Source organism: Aethalodelphis obliquidens, unplaced genomic scaffold, assembly GCF_003676395.1.
Source record: "Aethalodelphis obliquidens isolate GAN/ISIS:26980383/991018 unplaced genomic scaffold, ASM367639v1 scaffold70, whole genome shotgun sequence".
NCBI classification, from domain to species: domain Eukaryota; kingdom Metazoa; phylum Chordata; class Mammalia; order Artiodactyla; family Delphinidae; genus Aethalodelphis; species Aethalodelphis obliquidens.
Window position 1 is genome coordinate 8,449,467 of NW_020838014.1, and position 23,309 is coordinate 8,472,775.

The following is a 23,309-nucleotide window of genomic DNA, read 5'->3' on the forward strand; positions in this document are numbered from 1 at the left end:
CGGGGCTGTGCGCAGCCAGGTTCAGTGGCGGGAGCAGCAGACTGCCTGGCAGAGGGTTCCATGGTGTAATGGTGAGCACTCTGGACTCTGAATCCAGCGATCCGAGTTCAAATCTCGGTGGGACCTTTCTCTTTAGGCAGCGCCCAGCCGTCTTTTACTCGGTCTCCTCCCGAAAGCGAACTCGCGCCTCAGAGGCGCGCTGCGTGGACGCGCTTTCCCGACCCCGCGTCCTCCTCAGTCCTGCTCTCGGACCCGACCGTCTGGGTCACGAGAAGGAGGCTCCCCGGACCCGCGACCCTCCTGCCGCCGCCCACGCCTCGCAGCCGCGTCCCCCGCGCTCTGCTGCCTCCTCCTGAAGAGGAGCTCCAAGCTGCTCCAAGAGGCGCGCTCCACGCGGACGCCATGGCGGGCAGGTGGGGGGACGAGTCCGCGGCGTCCCCGCTGCACCCTGGCGACTCTGCCAGTCGCTGGCCATCGGAGGCCCCGGCCCCGCCGCCCAGGGGCGCAGGGACCGAGCCGGTGGCACCCCCTCGTCGGGTCACCCTGGGTCTCGGGGGCAAAAGGCAGAGGCTGCGCCCACTGAGTCCTGCCTCGCGAGGGGGCTTCACACCGCACGTCTTGTAACTGCGCGCTGGTCCCTGTGAGTAAAGGGTCGCGGTGCGGGGCTGTGACGTCGCTGAGCAGCCAGGGTGACAGCGTCTTAGCTTTCGGGTCGAGGGTTCCAGACCTGGATGGGAAGGAAGTACTGTATTGTATTCAGGTGCCCTATTATTCCGAATATTAATGGATCCTATCCCAGTTTATTCCCATTTTATTCAGAATTTCTCGCTTCTAAGTCTCCATTGGACACGGAAAGCCTCTGTTAGGCTAAGATTTGAACCTTCACTCCAGGAAACCTCGTCCTTTCGTCCCAAGCTCAGCCTGAAGGAGGAGGAAGGCCAAGGATTCCGGCGTCTGAGGAGAGCAGGGATCCCTGACCCACATCCACCCAGGCCTTTGAGACACGTGCAGATCTTAAGTCCAGGCTAGACTATAGTGAATATGCCTTGTTTGGTTTGATTTGAGTTGGTAACCACATTCATTCTTTTATCATTATAAAATTAAATTAATTTTTAAAATGTCGCCTCTAGACATTGAAAGCACAATGTAACAAACGAACCTGTGTATGCCTTTTGTGGAACAAGCATATGGATAAGAACTCTCCCAAGAGGCTATAAAACACAATAATTTATATGTACCCCAGGACAGGGACAGAATTTAAAAACTGCTTTCTTCAATTGTGTTGTTATTGGCATTGTTAGTATTTCTTTATTCTTTTGTCCATGTAATGTAGGAAAAAGCAAAGGAGACTATGAAATATCGTATTTCTATTAGTCCCAGTGTCCTTAAAAACAAAAATACTGGTATTAGAGAAAAGAGATGCAGATGTACGATAGACATTCAATAAAAAGCCTGTAGTTCTGAATTTGAATTGTGAATGTGGATATATGTGAATACATGAATACATACAAATATGAGTATTTCCTAGCTCTGTCCACTGGAAAGACCTAGAAATAAACCAATTCCAATGAGTATCTTTAGGTTACACAATTTGATTTGAGAATAATGTTTTGCACAAAAAGAAACCAGAGATTCTTAGAGAAATGACTGAGTCCAACTCAGGCAGAAAATATTCAAGATGAGACAGAAGCACCTTGTCATACTGATATCAGGAAAGTTCTCAAAGACTATTAGGATCTTATCAAAAGAATGAAGGAGCCAGCTTAAAGTCACTTTCCCTACTGAAAGAGAGGATAATTGGAGTGTCAGTAAAGACTATATTGCCATGAATTGAAATACTTCAATGTGTTTGAAACTTTGAATTCATATTAGCACAGGGGAAAAAAAAAAGAAATAAACTAACTGGTGACCACAGAAGATGCTTGGGGAATTGCTCATTAAGCTGCAGTTTTCTTTACAGAGGGTACCACTAAATAACTAAACAGTATTTAGTATTTAGGGGAAGTTTCTTTTTATACAAGTGTTCCAGTTAAATAATACATGATGATGGAACATCACCCTTTTGCTCCACATAATCAGTTAATGGATCTAGGCCTTGAACTCCAAGAGCTGCTCATATTATTTGAGGAAACACACAGGATTTGATGTGCCTCCTGATCAGAGAGCACACACCACTTCTGAGGTAGTCTTGCCAAGATAATCAGACGTGAATCTCATCAGTCTCTGTATCTGCCAGGTCCAAAATAGGGGCCATTAGACACATATGGCTGTTGAACACTTAGAATGTAGCTAGTAGGACTGAGGAACTGGATTTTAATTATATTTAATTTATAATTCATGTGAATGTAAACTTAAAAACTGAAGACATGCACAATAGTTTTCTATTAAACACAGCTTTAAAACTGGTAGAATTATATTTCCTTTACTGTGTAGCATTAACTAGCTATGTATTGAATAGGTCATATTTATATTATTGTGTGATTATACTTTTTTAGCTTGCAGTGTGGCTACTAGTAAAATTTAAATTACATATGTGCCTTGTATTTTCTTTTTATTACAGCACTGCTCTAGATTCTACCACCAAAAAGGAAATATGGAGGACAAGAGAATTTATGAAAGTACACCCAGGTATTCAATTTAGACTGCAGGAATGCTACAGAACAAACAGCTCAGTTTCTTCAACAAATGAATGATTTAAAAAAAAAAAAAATGACAGCAAGAGACCAAGAGAGAGCTGGAGCAAGAGAGAGAGAGGAAGGAAGGAAGGAAGGAGGGAAGGAGGGAAGGAAGGAAGGAAGGAACTGAGGGTAAACATATATGTAAAGACTTAAACACATATCCTACTGATTACAATTTGTGGATTTTATTTGGCTCCCAAGAAAGGATACTAACTTAAAAACAATAACTGGGAATTTGAACACTATTTTTATGATATTAAAGATTTTAAATTGATTTATGAATAATTGTAGTGCTATGATAATACTTTCAGAAAGAGTCTTCATTTAGGGAAACATACTGGCATAATTACAGATGAAATATGATGTCTGAGATTTGCTTTAAATAATATAGGAAAAGATAAGTGGGTGGAATTGTAGTAAAACAATTTCAGCCATAAGTTGATAAATGTTGAACGTGGCTGACAAAGATGGGGATGTTCTATTATATAATTCTGTCAATTTTGTGTACTATTGAAATTCTTCATTTGAAAAAGAATGATAGGAGACCACAGATCCACCTAGGATAACGGCAGCTGAATCTATCAACACGTATTTCAGAGGGCTAGAGACTTAACATAGAGAGTCAAAGACACCACTCATAACCCTGCCCTAAACAACCGGAGGCCAGAGAACACTGTGGATTCCAACTGGCTTGTTTTCACCCAGGTCTTGGAGCCACACAGCAGTAGAGGGATCAGCAAAGACTCTGCATATACAGGAGAGGAGAGCAAGGAGGACATACTCAGGAGGGAACCCAGGTAAAATTACTCACAGAAAGAGAATGTGGATAAACTCAGAGGATGCCTAAGACCTGGTCGTATATAGCTCTGGTGTCTGGGGAATTGACAGGAAGGAGTTTGACAGTGCAGAGAACCAGAGGGTGACAATTTTGAGGAGGCACAATTACTGGGATCAAGTGTGAGACCTAGATGAAGGTAGCATCCTTTGGAAGCTTGTGGTGAAGAGAAAGAATGAAGTAACTGGTAGAAGTTAAAGGTCCTACTGGAAGAAACAGAATCCCAGAATCAGGAGACACACCATGCCTTTCCCCAAAACCTTACATCTGCTAAAATAATTGCACAAGACAGATCTAGAACTAAGAAATCGACTAAGCCACTCAAAGCACTAATCTGTTCCTACCTAGAAACTGCTGTTTCTCGTTCAAGTAAACCCAGTCATGTTAAAATGAAAATCATACAACAGACATTTATTCTAAGATGACAGGATAAAAAACATAAATAGTTAAAAATTTCAGGTCATGAAAAAATTCCCTTCAAAATCCATCACAAAACATAGGAAAAGTGTAAAACGGCATCTGTATCTGAATTAAGTGTTTGTGAACAAAGCATTTGTACACACACACACACACACACATACACACACACAGGGAAAAGCCCCAAAACTTCACATAACAAATACACAACACAAAACAGAAGTAGACAAGAAAGAAGAAATGAGAAATTAGAATTGGCAGAGATTAGAAAAAATTGAAGGAAAAGAAAATTCTCTGGAAAAGAGGCTAAATGACAAAGTACATAAGGGATCATATTTGTCTGAAATTAGAAGGGACATTGAACGAAAAAATGAAAGCATCAAACAGAATAGTAATGAATAAAAGATAATGAGAAAGGATCAGAGAGAAAGTCATAGAGACCTGGGAGAAATAGAACTGGAATGGTCAACTCTAAGACCTATCCTATAGAGCTAAAAGATTTTATTTTGTTTAATTAATTAATTTATTTATTTTTAAGATTAAAAAAAAAATTTTTTTTCTGTGAAGCTCCAGGCCTCCCTTTGCCCTCAATGGAGAGAAAGTTACATTCTACATCTCAATAGAACATACAAAGCAAGATGTTTTTTAAAAAATCAGTAAATTCATTATGGTCAAGTCATTTATATTCAGTCAAGCTGTCCATGTATCAAAGCAATAGAAAACAAGTATTAAATATGCCAAACTTAGGGAGTCCTTACTCCATCATGAGGAATCTTTAAGGATGAACTCTACTCATCAAGAGCTGACTGAGGAAACTTTTGAGTTTTGTACAGCTGGTCATCATTGAATATATGTAATTGTAGATTTAAGCCAGTGTGTCATGGGCCCTGCTCTGGGTGCAGCCTGGGCATACCCTCGGGCCTCTGCAGGGAGGCTGCTGGCACTCCCAGGGTGGGGCAGCCATCCTGTGCCACTAGGGTGTATAAAGGGCCCGGTGGGCCCCTCCAGCTCCTACCCCTACCTTGCCGGTTCCCTCATAAAAAAAAAAAAAAAAAAAAAAGAGGTGGGGACAAGGTGGGAAAAATCGAATGTAAAGGGTTGATTGGCTTGAAATAATACTGTAAGAAGTGGTAGGTAAAGGCAGAAGAAAAGAGAAAAGTAGAATAATGTCCTTGATCATCACAGTGGTAAAAGTTGAAGTTGAGAGATGTCATTTAAAACTTATATTCCAAATATTAGAAATGTGACAACATACTAAGGGACTAAGGGGTCAAAAATTTTAGTGCCCTAGCTAAAATTAGTGCATTTAGCCAGTCCTTTGTAAATACCAAACACACACACACACACAAATAAAATAAAATAACACAGAAAACAAACACAGTAAATACAATCGCCTACAAATGGTAAATATAGCTTAAAAAATGTGGGAGAGTTTAAGATATAAAGATGAATAGGAGAAACAAGAATATTTATATTAATTTATATCTATACCCACTCAAATCAATCATGATAATAATGGATTATAACACTGAATTTTAAAAACGCATGAGTCCACAGTGAAACTCAAAAACACTTTTAATGATATGGAAGGGGTATGGATTGTCTTTCCCACAGCACAAGGCCAGGAATACAAGTTTACAGAATGATTGAATTAGAAAATGTCCAGGGTACAAACACAAGTATGATAATTGACATACATGAGGGAACAATAAGGGATGGTAAAATATTTAGAGAACGAGCATCACGGAACAAGATATTCATAAACTCTCAAAGTACCGCTAATCAAGTTACTGATTATAGACAGAAAACATGTCTTTCCAGTGAACGGATCTCATGGCCCCTGCATAACAAAGTGTCCAATGCTAAAATGACAATAGTGGTGACAGGCAAAGTGGACACTCTTAGTCTCCAAAGGGGCTGTGCTTGGAAGCACACAGCATGCAGTAAGTGGTGTTCTTGGCAAAAAGGCTTCAGCTGAACCCTTGAGGAAATGATCAGACAACTGCAAAATGTAGACCCTTGAGCCAGACAACTGACCTGTCCTCAGCAAGCAAGTCAATGTCACCACCATTGAAGACAACCACAGAAAGCTGAGGAGAGGTTTTGGGTTCCAAAGGACTAAAGAAATATACTGACACAATCTTTTTAGTCCTTGGGAATCCAAAACACCTATTCTCCTTTTTGTTGTCTTATTTGTGGAGACGTTGACTGTTTGAAGAAAGGCCACTTGTCTTGTTCAATGGCCTAAATTCTGCAGTCATCTGATAACTACCTCATGATGAAACTCAGGCTAAACAGTTTCAGCAAGAACACTGCATAGGTAATGCCCTCAGATCCTAGTACAGTCCATCTAGTGGCAAAGAATGACCGGGTTGACGTGTTGCCTTCTTCCAGTTGCTCCTGATGCCGGTGTGTGGAGGATGAACATTGAGACGAGCAAGAGTTAAGGTCTCTCCAAACTGTGTGTCCATCAAAGCATCGGTCTCCTTATCAATGAATCACCCTTGGAGGCTGATAACTGGGATTTCTTCCATCAGATCTGGGTCTTGGCGTGTGGAGAGTAGTTGTTGGTTGTAAGGTTGATTCTCAGGAAAGGATCCCTCCAGGGTTCTGTTTGGGCTTTAACTTGACTTGCTGCTGCAGATTTATTTTCATCAAATGGAAAAGGTACATTTTATAATGTGGTTTCTTCCAAATTGGCGATATCTTTTCTTAGTTCCTAAAGTAATTGGTATCTGTGAAAGACAGAGAGAGAGAGAGAGAGGGAGAGAGAGGAGAGAGAGATGAAATGTGAGTTTTGTTAGGTCCTGCTGATAGCTGAGCCTGGAGGGATGGCTACATGGTGACAGAGGCCAGGGGCAGGCTGAGCTCCTGTCGACAGGAGGAGCTGAAGGGGGAGCCACAGGCTGGCTGAAGTGGAGAGTGAGGTACATGAGTTAGAGGAAATACCTCCCTAAACTTTCATCCAGCCTGTGGTGCAGGATCTAGGGACCCCTGTCCTCACCCCACCAGTGCTTGATGATATCCCAGCTCAAAGCTGCTGCAAAGCCTTAACCGAATCCCCACCACCCAATCCTCAGCAGCCACGTACGTCCCTCTTGAATCCCCTTCATCTGGACCGAATGATGACTTTCTCACATGTACCAGGATGGATGTGCTTAGCATCCCTTGTACACTTTCAGAAACAGACTGCTATGGGAGCAGAGGATCCTTGGTAGAGAAACACACCCTCTTCTATCTCTACGTCCCTGCCTTCTGAGGAGGAGGGGCAGGCTACAGGGAAAGCCCCGGAATGTGAGAGCCAACAGGAACCTCAGAATGTTTCCAAGTCTAGTTCCACCTTTTACAGATGAGGAGCTATGTTTCCAAGGGGCTAGGGACTAACTAAAACCACGTGGCCTGTTATTGACAACCCTGGCCCTAGAACCCAGGCCACAGGCCCTTTCCATATATTTGGGGGAAGGGAGAGGAAAGGCTCCAATCTGGAGGTGTCAACAGTTAATGGAGGTTGTTTGGTCACCCTCCTGGACAGGAATAAGGCTTTGCAGAGAAATCCTTCTCCAAAGGGGCTGAGGAACAAATGGAAAAACAGGAAACTCAAAATGAAATTAGCAAAAAGAGAGCAGGGAGTGTAACTGTGGCCCAACCCATTTGCATCCCATGGACACCAACATTCTAGAAAGGTAACTTCATGATGGATCCACCTTAGGGCATTTCTAGGAATATTCTCAACATATAGAAAAACAAAACTCTGAAGTAAAAGTGAAAAAGCATTAGTTTTAGTTATACTAGATTCTCATCACTTTCTTCTCAAACTTTTCCCAAAGAAAGAGTCTCTCCTACTCTTTTATGCTAGTGCAGAGAAGCGCATGAAAAAGGATAAACGTAGGAGAATGAGGCCTAAGATTCATTATGGGGTTTTTGCATAAGGAAAAAATTAAGTGAAAAAAAAAATCAATTTGTTGAATCTGCAGTTCTGAACCCGTTAGGGAAATCCATTTAGTGAATAGCGAACTGCAAGTTGCATTTTAACAGTAGAAAAGGAAACACTAAATTTCATTATTGTGGGAAGGGGAGGTACTATTTTATACTCTGGACTCCATGCTTAGCCTATACAAGCACACACCTATGCACCCTCACACATGACTCACTTGGACACAATGCACAATATATCCTGAGTCTCCACCTCTGCCTTCCCCTGCTGCTCATCTGTAGCTAGCTGCCTAACAGTCACAGAAAAGAAATGGGAAGTCCCCATAAAGGGAGGTATAAAAATCCTTTCCTATCTGGGGCCGGCGGGTGCTTGCAAAGGGAAAAGGAGAGAGAGGGAGGGGGAGAAAGTGAGCATGACATGCTCTGAGCACTGATCAGAAACGAGCCCAGGAGGAAGGAGACTGAACTACCCCAGTACACAGCAGTCACATCATGCACGCCCTTAGAAACTGTAAAGGCGGCTTCAACAATAGCATAGGTTTTTGGTGAAATTTACATGTAGCAGCCAAGTGAACAGGCTCTAGCAGCCTAATGGGCTCCTAGAAGTCCTGTGTCTTCAAGGCCAATTTCTCTAATACTGAGATGTGATACGAATTTTTTCTCTCGTTCCTTTCCTTGCCATCAAATACCTGCCAGTGTGGTAAGGCCAAACAGGCAGAGGCAGATATGTATCTCACGCTGGTTTTAATAGAAAGGAGAGAACAGGAGACTGCAAGAAATCGGGTGGCTGATTAGTACCCCTGCATCAACTGACTGTAGGTTACTATAATTGAGAGGGATTCATAAAGGGGCCTATACAAGTACCGCAGTGAAAGCAGACAACATTATTAAAAGGGACACTTTGTGGTTGCCAGAATGGAAGAAATAGGCATATTCAGCACTTTCAGATTTCCCTGCATCTGAGATGACCAGATGTCACTGCTGAATTAAGACCCATGTTTCTTCATAGTTACCTAGAACAGATAAGGTCTTGGTCTTCCTCTTCCTCAAGAACAGTACGATTTCCTATGGATAAATTCAGACAGGGCCGGAAACATTAAGCAGATCATCCTGTGTTTGATAATAATCCAGTATCCAATACTACCATGGGGACAAAAACATTACGAGTGGAACAATAGGATATTTTAAGAAGAATATTCCAGGAGGCCTCAGGTTGTGTCTTATGTACCTGCCTTGGTTTGCTTTCCTGAGCCATCAGCCAAGATGTCCCTGACCTGGTAGATCGTCACCACAGTATCCTCTTGCAAGTCTGAATAAAAAGTTAAACACCTCTTTCCCCCACAGATTCTGGGGAATAGCTCACCTGCATTCTAACAGAATACTGTAATATTCAGGCTTTTCTCATAATATGCTGGCTGGTTTAGCAGAATGATGGATGGAATGTACAAAACCTTGAATCAAAATGAACGTTTGTTGCTACACTGAATCTTTGGCCATTCGTGGGGTAGGGAAATGCCAGGGCTGTGCCTTGGTTCATGGAAACACACAAACAGGGTGATGGTAGAGGTCTTCGTGTCCTGGTGTTCAGATGACTGCTTCACTAAGACAGCCAACTTAGAGGAGACAGACACTGGGGATGACAGAAGTGACACCAGGGAAACAACAAATCCAAAAATCCAAGCCCATTGAAAGTCTTCGGTAAACGAACCAGTGATCATTTTTAAGTGAAATGTGAGCAGACCTCAGTTGTGCTAAAGCCTAGTCTGTGTCTTTGCAGTGCTTTAGAATATGCATATGTGTGAATAAATGTGTGATATATATTTATATATGTTGCTATAATGATATGTTGAAGGGTTACATAAATAGTGGACAGGGTCAGTGAGAGGAAATGAAACAACCTTTTTGGTGGCTATTAAAACAAAATGTGGAGATAGCCTAATCCACCAGAGGGCAGACAGCAGAAGCAAGAAGAACTACAATCCTGCAGTCTGTGGAACAAAAACCACATTCACAGAAAGATAGACAAAATGAAAAGGCAGAGGGCTATGTACCAGATGAAGGAACAAGATAAAACCCCAGAAAAACAACTAAATGAAGTGAAGAGAGGCAAGCTTCCAGAAAAAGAATTCAGAATAATGATAGTGAAGATGATCCAGGACCTCAGAAAAAGAATGGAGGAAAAGATCAAGAAGATACAAGAAATGTTTAACAAAGACCTAGAAGAATTAAAGAACAAACAAACAGAGATGAACAATACAATAACTAAAATGAAAAATACACTAGAAGGAATCAATAGCAGAATAACTGAGGCAGAAGAACGGATAAGTAACCTGGAAGACAGAATGGTGGAATTCACTGCTGCGGAACAGAATAAAGAAAAAAGAAGGAAAAGAAATGAACCAGCCTAGGAGACCTCTGGGACAACATTAAATGCAACAACATTCGCATTATAGGGGTCCCAGGAGGACAAGAGAGAGAGAAAGGACCCGAGAAAATATCTGAAGAGATTATAGTCAAAAACTTCCCTAACATGGGAAGGGAAATAGCCACCCAAGTCCAGGAAGTGTGGAGAGTCCCATACAGGATAAACCCAAGGAGAAACACACTGAGACACATAGTAATGAAATTGGCAAAAATTAAAGACAACGAAAAATTATTGAAAGCAATAAGGGAAAAACAACAAATAACATACAAGGGAACTCCCATAAGGTTAACAGCTGATTTCTCAGCAGAAACTCTACAAAGCAGAAGGCAGTGGCATGATATATTTAAAGTGATGAAAGGGAAGAACCTACAACAAAGATTACTCTACCCGGCTAGGATCACATTCAGATTCGATGGAGAAATCAAAAGCTTTACAGGTCTCGGGGAAGATGGCGAAAGAGTAAGATGCGGAGATCACCTTCCTCCCCGCAGATACATCAGAAATACATCTACACGTGGAACAACACCTACAGAACACCCACTGAATGCTGGCAGAAGACCTCAGACCACCCAAAAAGCAAGAAACCCGCCACATACCTGGGTAGGGCAAAACAAAAAAGAATAAACAGAGAAGAATAGGGACGGGACCTGCACCAGTGGGAGGGAGCTGTGAAGGAGGAAATGTTTCCACATGCTAGGAAGCCCCTTTGCGGGCAGAGACTGCGGGTGGCGGAGGGGGAAGCTTTGGAGCCAGGGAGGCGAGCACAGCAACAGGGGTGCGGAGGGCAAAGCAGGGAGATTCCCGCACAGAGGATCAGGGCCGACTGGCACTCACCAGCCTGAGAGGCTTGTCTGCTCACCCGCCGGGGCAGGCGCGGCTGGGAGCTGAGGCTTGGGCTTCTGTCGAAGCACAGGGAGAGGACTGGGGTTGGCGGCATGAGTACAGCCTGCAGGGGGTTAGTGCGCCACGGCTAGCCGGGAGGGAGTCCAGGGAAAAGTCTGGACCTGCCGAAGAGGCAAGAGACTTTTTCTTCCCTCTTTGTTTCCTGGTGTGAGAGGAGAGGGATTAAGAGTGCTGCTTAAAGGAGCTCCAGAGACCCCAAACACAGTAAGGTAAGCAAAATCAGAAGACAGAAAAACACACAGCAGATGAAGGAGCAAGATAAAAACCCACCAGACCTAACAAATGAAGAGGAAATAAGCAGTCTACCTGAAAAAGAATTCAGAATAATGATAGTAAAGATGATCCAAAATCTTGGAAATAGAATAAAGAAAATGCAAGAAACATTTAAAAAGGACCTAGAAGAACTAAAGAGGAAACAAGCAACGATGAACAACACAATAAATGAAATTAAAAATACTCTAGATGGGATCAATAGCAGAATAACTGAGGCAGAAGAACGGATAAGTGACCTGGAAGATAAAATAGTGGAAATAACTACTGCAGAGCAGAATAAAGAAAAAAGAATGAAAAGAGCTGAGGACAGTCTCAGAGTCCTCTGGGACAACATTAAATGCACCAACATTCGAATTATAGGGGCTCCAGAAGAAAAACAGAAAAAGAAAGGGACTGAGAAAATATTTGAAGAGATTATAGTTGAAAACTTCCCTAATATAGGAAAGGAAATAGTTAATCAAGTCCAGGAAGCACAGAGAGTCCCATACAGGATAAATCCAAGGAGAAACACACCAAGACACATATTAATCAAACTGTCAAAAATTAAATAAAAAGAAAACATATTAAAAGCAGCAAGGGAAAAATAACACACAAGAGAATCCCCATGAGGTTAACAGCTGATCTTTCAGCAGAAACTCTGCTAGCCAGAAGGTACTGGCAGGACATATTTAAAGTGATGAAGGAGAAAAACCTACAACGAAGATTACTCTACCCAGCAAGGATCTCAGTCAGATTTGCTGGAGAAATTAAAACCTTTAGAGACAAGCAAAAGCTGAGAGAGTTCAGCACTACCAAACCAGCTTTACAACAAATGGTAAAGGAACTTCTCTAGGCAAGAAACACAAGAGAAGGAAAAGACCTACAATAACAAACACAAAACAATTAAGAAAATGGGAATAGGAACATACATATTGATAATTACCTTAAATGGAAATGGATTAAATGCTCCCACCAAAAGACACAGACTAGCTGAATGGATACAAAAACAAGACCCATATATATGCTGTCTACAAGAGACACACTTCAGACCTAGGGACACCTACAGACTGAAAGTGAGGGGATGGAAAAAGACATTCCATGCAAATGGAAATCAAAAGAAAGCTGGAGTAGCAATTCTCATATCAGACAAAATAGACTTTAAAATAAAGACTATTAGAAGAGACAAAGAAGGACACTACATAATGATCAAGGAACTGATCCAAGAAGAATATATAACAATTGTAAATATTTATGCACCCAACATAGGAGCACCTCAATACATAAGGCAAATATTAACAGCCATAAAAGGGGAAATTGACAGTAGCACATTCATAGTAAGGGACTTTAACACCCCACTTTCACCAATGGACAGATCATCCAAAATGAAAATAAATAAGGAAACACAAGCTTTAAATGATACATTAAACAAGATGGACTTAATTCATATTTATAGGACATTCCATCCAAAAACAACAGAATACACATTTTTCTCAAGTGCTCATGGAACATTCTCCAGGATAGATCATATCTTGGGTCACAAATCAAGCCTTGGTAAATTTAAGAAAATTGAAATTGTATCAAGTATCTTTTCTGACCACAATGCTTTGGGAATAGATATCAATTACAGGAAAAGATCTGTTAAAAATGCAAACACATGGAGGCTAAACAATACACTACTTAATAACGAAGTGATCACTGAAGAAATCAAAGAGGAAATTAAAAAATACCTAGAAACAAATGACAATGGAGACAGGACGATCCAAAATCTATGGGATGCAGCAAAAGCAGTTCTATGAGGGAAGTCTATAGCAATACAATCCTACCTTAAGAAACAGGAAACATCTCGAATAAACAACCTAACCTTACACCTAAAGCAATTAGAGAAAGAAGAACAAAGAAACCCCAAAGTTAGCAGAAGGAAAGAAATCATAAAAATCAGATCAGAAATAAATGAAAAAGAAATGAAGGAAACAGTAGCAAAGATCAATAAAACTAAAAGCTGGTTCTTTGAGAAGATAAACAAAATAGATAAACCACTAGCCAGACTCATCAAGAAAAAAAGGGAGAAGACTCGAATAGAATTAGAAATGAAAAAGGAGAAGTAACAACTGACACTGCAGAAATACAAAAGATCATGAGAGATTACTACAAGCAATTCTATGCCAATAAAATGGACAACCTGAAAGAAATGGACAAATTCATAGAAATGTACAACCTGCCAAGACTGAATCAGGAAGAAATAGAAAATATGAACAGACCAATCACAAGCACTAATATTGAAACTGTGATTAAAAATCTTCCATCAAACAAAAGCCCAGGACCAGATGGCTTCACAGGTGAATTCTATCAAAGATTTAGAGAAAAGCTAACACCTATCCTCCTCAAACTCTTCCAAAATATAGCAGAGGGAGGAACACTCCCAAACCCATTGTATGAGGCCACCATCACCCTGATACCAAAACAAAACAAAGATACTACAAAAAAAGAAAATTACAGACCAATATCACTGATGAACATAGATGCAAAAATCCTCAACAAAATACTAGCAAACGGAATCCAACAACACATTAAAAGGATCATACACCATGATCAAGTGGGATTTATCCGAGGGATCCAAGGATTCTTCAATATAAGCAAATCAATCAACGTGATACACCATATTAACAATTGAAGAAGAAAAAGCATATGATCATCTCAACAGATGCAGAAAAAGCTTTTGAGTAAATTCAACACCCATTTATGAAAAAAATTTTCCAGAAAGTGGGAATAGAGGAAACCTACCTCAACATAATAAAGGCCATATACGACAAACACACAGCAAACATCATTCTCAATGGTGAAAAACTGAAAGCATTTCCTCTGAGATCAGGAACAAGACAAGGATGTCCACTCTCACCACTATTATTCAACATAGTTTGGAAGTCCTAGCCATGGCAATCAGAGAAGAAAAAGAAATAAAAGGAATATAAATTGGAAAAGAAGAAGTAAAACTGTCACTATTTGCAGATGACATGATACTATACATAGAGAATCCTAAAGATGACACCAGAAAACTACTAGAGCTCATCAATGAATTTGGTAAAGTTTCAGGATACAAAATTAATGCACAGAAATCTCTTGCATTCCTATACACTAATGATGAAAAATCTGAAAGAGAAATTAAGGAAACACCCCCATTTACCATTGTAACAAAAAGAATAAAATACCTAGGAATAAACCTACCTAGGGAGACAAAAGACCTGTATGCAGAAAACTATAAGACACTGATGAAAGAAATTAAAGATGATACCAACAGATGGAGAGATATACCATGTTCTTGGATTGGAGGAATCAATATTGTGAAAATGACTATACTACTCAAAGCAATCTACAGATTCAATGCAATCCCTATCAAATCACGAATGGCATTTTTTACAGAACTAGAACAAAAAATCTTAAAATTTGTATGGAGACACAGAAGACCCCGAATAGCTAAAGCTATGAGGGAAAAAAACAGATCTGGAGGAATCAGACTCCCTGATTTCAGAGTATACTGGAAAGCTACAGTAATCTAGACAGTATGGTACTGGCACAAAAACAGAAATATAGATCAATGAAACAGGATAGAAAGCCCAGAGATAAACCCACACACCTATGGTCAACTAATCTATGACAAAGGAGGCAAGGATATACAATGGAGAAAAGACAGTCTCTTCAATAAGTGGTGCTGGGAAAACTGGACAGCTACATGTAAAAGAATGAAATTAGAACACTCCCTAACACCATACTCTATACACAAAAATAAACTCAAAACGGATTAGAGACCTAAAGATAAGAATGGACACTATAAAACTCTTAGAAGAAAACATAGGAAGAACACTCTTTGACATAAATCACAGCAAGATCTTTTTAGATTCACCTCCTAGAGTAATGGAAATAAAAACAAAAATGAACAAATGGGACCTAATGAAACTTCAAAGCTTTTGCACAGCAAAGGAAACCATAAACAAGACGAAAAGACAGCCCTCAGAATGGGAGAAAATATTTGCAAACCAATCAACTGACAAAAGATTAATCTCCAAAATATATAAACAGCTCATGCAGCTCAATATTAAAATAACAAACAACCCAATCCAAAAATGGGCAGACGACCTAAATAGACATTTCTCCAAAGGAGTCATACAGATGGCCAAGATGCACATGAAAATCTGCTCAACATCACTAAATATTACAGAAATGCAAATCAAAACTACAATGAGGTATCACCTCACACCAGTCAGAATGGGCAGCATCAGAATATCTACAAACAACAAATGCTGGAGAGGGTGTGGAGAAAAAGGAACCCTCTTGCACTGTTGGTGGGGATGTAAATTGATACAGCCACTATGGAGAACAGTATGGAGGTTCCTTAGAAAACTAAAAATAGAATTACCGTATGACCCAGCAATCCCACTACTGGGCATATACCCTGAGAAAACCATAACTCAAAAAAACACATGAACCCCAATGTTCATTGCTGCACTATTTACAATAGCCAGGTCATGGAAGCAACCTAAATGCCCATCGAGAGACATATGGATAAAGATGTGGTACGTATATACAATGGAATATTGCTCAGCCATAAAAAGGAATGAAATTGGGTCATTTGTAGAGACGTGGATGAATCTAGAGACTGTCATACAGAGTGAAGTAAGTCAGAAAGAGGAAAACAAATATCGTATATTAACGCATATATGTGGAACCTAGAAAAATGGTACAGATGAACTGGTTTGCAGGGCAGAAATTGAGACACAGATGTAGAGAACAAACTTATGGACACCAAGCGGGGATAGTGGCGGGGGGTGGGGGTGGGGGTGTGATGAATTGGGAGATTGGGATTGACATGTATACACTGCTGTGTGTAAAATTGATGACTAATAAGAACCTGCTGTATAAAAAATAAATAAAATTCAAAAAAAATGTGTACAAAGCAATACGATTTTTTCCCCCTACTTTGTTTCTAATTTCTGCACGAGTCCCTAGGCTGAGTGGGGAATAGGAAAGACAAACTGTCACGAAGAGCTCACCTCACTGTCTAATGCTTGAAGTCTAAGTTTAAAAGAATGATCTACCCTCTTGTCATTTTGTAACAATCCCCTATCTAAAAGTACTAAAGGGCAGTTCTTACATTTAGAGTGCCTCAGAATCAGCTGTGGAGATTACAGAAACTCCTTCCTGGGCTCCAATCCCCAGAGGTTTCCTTGGTGTGAGGCCTAGAGTCTGCGTTTTTCACGTAAACACAAACCACATGTTTCTGATGCGGGTGGGCTGCGGATCCCAGTTGAAAACCTATTGTTCTATAAGACTGATTCAAACCTATAAATAAGCTTGTCTTCCTTTAAGAATCTTTAATTGAAAAGTGTATAAGTCATACCACAAATTGACATAAAGATCTCAAAGCATTCCTTGGGAAAAGTCCTTAGTTATGTTCTTTTGCCTGCCAGAATTAAAATCAAGCACTCACTGCAGAATTATTTCCTAGTAATGGTTGAAAAATTAAGCAACAACATGAACAAAAAGCTCAACCATTGTCACCACCACCACCATCAATCACAAAAAGATCCATCAAAAGACTCAGGCCTCGGCTTCCCTGGTGGCGCAGTGGTTGAGAGTCCGCCTGCTGATGCAGGGGACACGGGTTCGTGCCCCGGCCCGGGAAGATCCCACATGCCGCGGAGCGGCTGGGCCCGTGAGCCATGGCCGCTGAGCCTGCGCGTCCGGAGCCTGTGCTCCGCAACGGGAGGGGCCACAACAGTGAGAGGCCCGCGTACCGCCAAAAAAAAAAAAAAAAAGACTCAGGCCTGAGGTAGACACATGCTCTCCTTCCGTAGTAGATGACTTCTGCTTTTACACTTGGTTATTTAAGTATTTTCCATGAGTGCCTTTAGCTGTCACTACTGAGGAACTCACTGGCAGAGTTAGCAGAATGGATGAAAAGTCAGCCAATCTATGAAGTATTACTTAAAGATAAAGTAGTAAAATTTGAGGACCTCTTGCCCTGTGGTGATGCAAGCATCCCAGCAATTCTTCCTTCCTCCCTGTGCTGCCAGGGCTGGAAGGCATTGATGGTGTAATCAGTAGTCAATGGAGAACTCAAATATTACTTCTAAGAATTTCATTTTATGGATGTAACATTTATGAGAACAACAGCATATGAATCCAGTAAATCTCAGACCTGGTCAGGATCAATTACTTTTAGGAAAAACTCCTAAAAGGCATTCTTGTGTTTCACCTTTGAAAAGTAGTTCTTCACCCTAATAAAAATAAAGTTGCAAAAAATGTATCTTTGGAATGGAGGATTCTACAGTATTTAACTTTCCATAAATTATATTGTTTCCCTCTACATGTTAGAACCCGTTCTTAAAAGCAAATGTGTCGCCACCAATGTCTTCAATTTGCTGTAATTGCAATGAGAACCATCTTGGGTACACCTGTGCAGGAAACAGGGTGAGAGTTCTTTAGGGGAAAAAAATGGAAAGGAAAAAACATACCTAATGTAATGCTTCAAACATGTACCAATATCTCTTGACTTGTCAGCCAAAGACAGACAGACAACCTGCAGATTTATACAGGGTTCATGTGTCCCCCATCTTATTATTGCTAAGGTGAATGTGCTAGACACTTATTGAATTGGTGTTCTATGTCTGCTGTAATAAGTGACCATGAGTTTAGTGGCTTAAACGAACACACATTTACTATATTACAGTTCTGTAGGTTAGGAGTCCAACAAAGGTCTCACTGGGCTAAAATCAAGGGGTCAATAGGGCTGCCTTACCTTCTGGAGGCTCTAGGGGATAATTTGTTTCCTTGTCTTTTCTGAAAAGGTTTTAGAGGTCACCCACATTCCTTGGCTTGTGCCCTCTTTATCCATCTTCACAACCAGCAACAGCAGGTAGAGTCCTTCTCGCTTTGCATCATCCTGACCTTCTTTTCTGCTTCCCAATTTTAAGGTCCCGTGTAATTACAGGGGACCCATCTGAATAGTCCAGGATAATCGCCTCATCTCAAGGTCTTTATCCTAATCAGAGCTGCAAAGTTTCCTTTTCTATGTGATGTAATATATTCACAGGTTTGGGGAATTACAACAGGGACAACCTAGAGGGGGCATTATTCTGCTGCTGAGAACACTACTAACTAAGGTGCCAACTAATATTGGAATAAAGAAAAAAAAACTTGTCTACTTTCAACAAAGTTTAGTAAAATTAAGACAGTATATGAAAGTGCAATGTAGAACAGCAAAGCAAGACAAAGTCAAATCAGAACCCTAGAAACGCTCCATTGATGACCATACTATTGCACAAGAGCTAGTCAGTTTAGGGCTTCCCTGGTGGCGCAGTGGTTGAGAATCTGCCTGTCGAGGTAGGGAACACGGGTTCGTGCCCCAGTCCGGGAAGATCCCACATGCCGCGGAGCGGCTAGGCCCGTGAGCCATGGCCGCTGAGCCAGTGCATCTGGAGCCTGTGCTCCACAACGGGAGAGGCCACAACACTGAGAGGCCCCCGTACCGCAAAAACAAACAAACAAAAAAGAACTAGTCAGTTTAGATTAGGTTTCTTTCTCCAGATGTTGCTTCCCCACCCTCCCCCCACCCCCAGGTTGACTTTGATGGTGGAAATCTCATCCAAGACTAAGAGCCTGTGGCAGAGGAAGTGAAGGTGGTGGTAGAGTCGGTGCACCTGGGACCCCACTAACTTCTGACTATGAACTTTCAGCTGGTCTCCGTGGAACAGATGGGTTTTCTCAGACCCACCCTTGCATAAACACCAGGTGGACAGGGGGGGACGCCATGCCCCTTTCCTTGGAACTTTGCCTTGTAAAGAAGCAGGCATCAAAAGGTTAACCTGTCTGGGGCCTCCTGAACCAGATGTTCCAGGTCCCAGTAGAGAGCTTCCTGACTTTTGGCCACACATCCCCGGGGTCGGCCTAAGGCCCGTGCTGCCTGGGTTGGCTGTGGAGGATGAGCTCCTCAGGCAGAGCCATCTTGCTCTGTCTCCACCAAACCAGGTTCTGACCAGAGAGCAATGTGTTCATGTTTCTCAGGCTGGTGGAAGATACTCCCTCAGACTGGGGCAGTCTCTTCCCATGTTGGCCTGCTCTGAGGGTCGGGGGGGAAGGGATGGGAGGATGGGAGCAAGAGGGGCAGGAACAAGAAGGAGGAGTGGGAACAAAAACGCCTGGGGAGAAGGTAGGGGAGGATGGCAAGGACGGGGGAGGCAGAAGCTGAGGAAGAATAAGGAGGACAATGACCAGAGTATGAATGCCATGGAGGTTCTAGCCTCTGGTCCCAGAATGGCAGCTGCCCTCTCTTGAACTTCCCCTGACCTCATGCTGGACACACACACACCCCAGCCTCCTCTCTCATCCTCCAGACTCCTTTATCCCCAGAAGAGCAGCCTCCCATGCCTTGATTCTGGGGATCTTTCCTTTCTCCCTAGGTTTCCCCAGAGCTAGGCACAGATCACTTACCAGCAGCAAAACCCTGGTCTGTGGTTGTGGAGAGTCCAAAGCACGGAAATCTCTCATGAGAAAAGGAAATGCAGGCCACATGGGGTCATGGGTCACTCTGCAGAATCTCAGTCCAGCTGTCCAAGTCATGCTAGGTTGATATTTGGGAAGATGTCAAACTTGTTTAAAAAAAAAAAAATCTAAGAAGATCCTTGGTGCAGGTCATTGTTACATGGAGTAAATTGCACTATGAAATCCTAAACCAGGTGATCAATCTTCATTCTAAAGTCACCGATCAGCCCTAACAAGGGCAAAACAGGTTGCAAGTACTAATTACAAGAAATGAACAAAACTGGGGCAGATCCCACAAAGGCCAGTTAGGAGAAGCTGCTTGGGCCACTGGCTAAGTAACCTCCTGTATTAGTCAGCTTGGGCTGCCATAAAAAATTACCATAGACTGGGTGGCTTAACCATAAATCTGTTTTCACACATTCTGGAGGCTGGAAGTCCAAAATCAAGATTGATGTTCTTGCCAATTCAGTTTCCAATGCGAGCTGTCTTCATGGCATGCAGATAGCAGATGCCTCACTGGGTCTTCACATAGCCTTTTCTCTTTGCTTGAGCTGGGGTAGGGCAGGAGCCCAAGCTCTCTGGTATCGCCTCTTGTAAGGACACTAATCCTATCAGATCAGGGTCCCAAGGCTATGACCTCATTTAATCTTAATTACTTCCTTAAAGGCCCCTTCTCCAAATACAGCCCTACAGGGATTAGGGTTCAAGATATGAATTTGGGGGGCGGGTGGTGGAACACATACATTCAGTTCCTAACACCCTCTCCAGCCTCCTCCTCCCATGAAGGCGTTTGCAGCTCTCAGCTCTGGTCCCCGGGAACTTCCCAGGCACTGGGGCCTCAGATTCCTCTCCCCACAGACTTTCTCCTTCTCTCTCTCTGACTCAAATGCCTCAACACGGGGCACAGCTGTTGACTGGCTGACATTCAAAGGCAGTGGACTCAGTTGCTTTCACCTGGCTTTCAGAAGAGAGAGGCCACCACTGACTGATATGTTTGCAGAAATGTGTTCACTGAGGAGACTGGCTGTGGCGGCAGAATAATGCTTCCCCAAAGATGTCCACATCCTGGTCCCTGGAATTTGTGAACATGTTACTTGACATGGCGAAAGAGACTTTGCAGGTGTGATTAAATTAAGGACCTTGAGATGGGGAGATTATCCTGGAGGGTCCAATGGAATCACAAGGGTCCATATAAGTGAAAGAGGGAAGGAGAGTTGGTGTCAGAATAATGTGTTTTGAGAACAACTTGATCAGCCGTGACTGGCTTTGAAGATGGAAGGGGACTGTGAGAGTAGAATGTGAGCATCTTCTAGAGGCTGGAAAAGGCAAAGAAAGTGATCCTCCCTTAGAGCCTCCAGAAAGAACCTCACCTCCACTGTCACATTAATTTTAGCCCAGTGAGGTGCATCTTGGACTTCTGACCTCCAGAACCATAAGATAATAAATGCGTGTTTTTACAAGCCACTAACTGTGTGGTAATGTGTTACAGTAGCAACAGGAAACTCCTACATTGGACATTGGTGGAAAGAGAGGATTTAGAACCAGTTTTGGTGGCTATTTCTTACCACGGCTTTAGATCAATTACTCTACCCTCAGAAATATGAACTTTCAAACTTTTCAGTTCTCAGTGGAGATAATGTAAATAATACTGGATGATGTACCCACCATCCCTGTATAAGAGGTTGAAACCCTCACCCTGTGCTCAGGGATAAACATCTAGTATGCTCCGAGGTTGGGTCGTGCACACGTGTATATTTGAGGCAGGGTTGCAGTGGCTTGGGCACTGGATTTATAATGTTATCCACAGGGCTGGCTGCAGGGTGCTGGGTACAGGGGGGATCTTTTGCCATATCTAAGCCATCTAGTATCTGAGCCCCCTTTGTATGAGGAACTTCCCACATTCTGCAACTTTTAAGGATCACATACTTGCTTTCTTAGTTTTCCTAGGGGCTAAGGTGTGGGTCTATTACCAAGAGCTGGCCAATCCTCATCAGCAACAGCTACTCCAGCATTTGACAGGAGTTGAGAGACACAAGGAGTAGGCCCCGGGGAAATTTTTTCTGTCCCCTGCAACAGCAGAATCTCCCTACCTCAAGATCCTTAGTTTAACACCGACCAGGTGCAGCAGAAGTCATGGAGCCATTGGAGGTGTCTAGTGTCCAGGGCCAGTAGTGTCACCTGTGCAAAGCTACAGGGTCTGTCACTCAGCAGGGGGCACTAGTGTCCTTCCCATTTGGTCTGTGTGCTCCCTTCCATTGGCCTTTCTTATTCTTCCCTGTTTGTACAGTCTGGTTCTCCAGTTTGCTGGAGATTCTCTGAGCTATTACTATCCCTGGAATAAAGCATATTTCAGATGAAATGAGCCAGAATTTATTTCTGATGGCTGCAGAGAGAGAAAGGAGGGGAAAGGGGGGAGGAAAGGAAGCTTCTTCCTGGAAGTTAGCTGGGTGCTGAGTTCCTTTGTTGTTGACTCCAAGATTCTCCAGAAGAGTCAACTTCCCCCTTATGCCAAAGGCATCCTCAAGGATCAAGTTACACCACTCCTTGCTCTCTGGTCTGAAAACACAAATTGGCTGCTTTCTGCAGTCTCCCCCCTCCCCGCCCTCAGGTCTAACCCGGTCTTACCCAGTAAGAGAAAACCAACCAACCAACCAACCTCTCTTCAAGCAAACAAGTCATCTTTCTATCCCTTATCTTGGTCATCACCTTCTTTTTCAGAATCTTCATTTCTTGTATTCTGTATGGTGGGGAAAGGAAAAACATGGTCCCTGGGATACCACGAGATTGAAGTATAGAAGGACGTGCACAGAAAATACACCGAGTAGCACTCTGAGATGAAACCCTGAATCTGTATGTCTATACACAAGACACATACATATATACTTGTATCCATTGTTTTACAACTTCTTTACTACTTAAAAAATTTTTGTATCAGCATAACACACGATCCCAGAATTCCTTTCCCCGGAGTGTAACGCAGGACAAAAGGTAAGAATTCGAGGAGAGTGGCAAAATCCCGCTGTATCTCAAATAAAGGATAAGAGGCGTGTTACCTCGGCTTGGTGGACTCCCGAAGTGGGCGGATATTGTGACGTCACTGCCCCTTCAGCAGCCGGCCCGCCCATTGGTCATCTCGGCAGGGCGGGGACAGGGCGGGGGTTGGAGGAGAGGAGCCGCCTTAGAGGTCAGGAATGGGGCTTGGCTTATGTAAATCTTGCAGCTTATGGGTACAATTCCCGGCGAGCCACTTACCGGACTGTGGAAGTTTTCGGGAGAAGTTGCTTGGATTTTATTAGCAGAGTCGTTTGGAGGGGCTGAGAGGCGTGGAAGG

The 23,309-nt window shown here is 42.4% G+C and overlaps 2 long non-coding RNA genes and 1 other non-coding gene across 3 annotated transcripts; 2 read left to right on the forward strand and 1 right to left on the reverse strand.

Annotated features, from left to right (window-relative positions):
• Nucleotide 1: 1 nt before the first annotated feature.
• On the forward strand, nucleotides 2–6,432 carry LOC113611791 (uncharacterized). Its single transcript, XR_003429596.1, has 4 exons — nucleotides 2–1,035; nucleotides 2,561–2,628; nucleotides 3,384–3,475; nucleotides 6,325–6,432. It is a non-coding gene; the product is annotated as an uncharacterized LOC113611791 (long non-coding RNA).
• Nucleotides 55–126, forward strand: TRNAQ-CUG (transfer RNA glutamine (anticodon CUG)). The gene has a single exon. It is a non-coding gene; the product is annotated as a tRNA-Gln (tRNA).
• On the reverse strand, nucleotides 5,488–23,021 carry LOC113611792 (uncharacterized). Its single transcript, XR_003429597.1, has 2 exons — nucleotides 22,635–23,021; nucleotides 5,488–6,665 (listed from the first exon to the last, which is right to left on the reverse strand). It is a non-coding gene; the product is annotated as an uncharacterized LOC113611792 (long non-coding RNA).
• Between the last annotated feature and the right edge of the window lie 288 nt (nucleotides 23,022–23,309).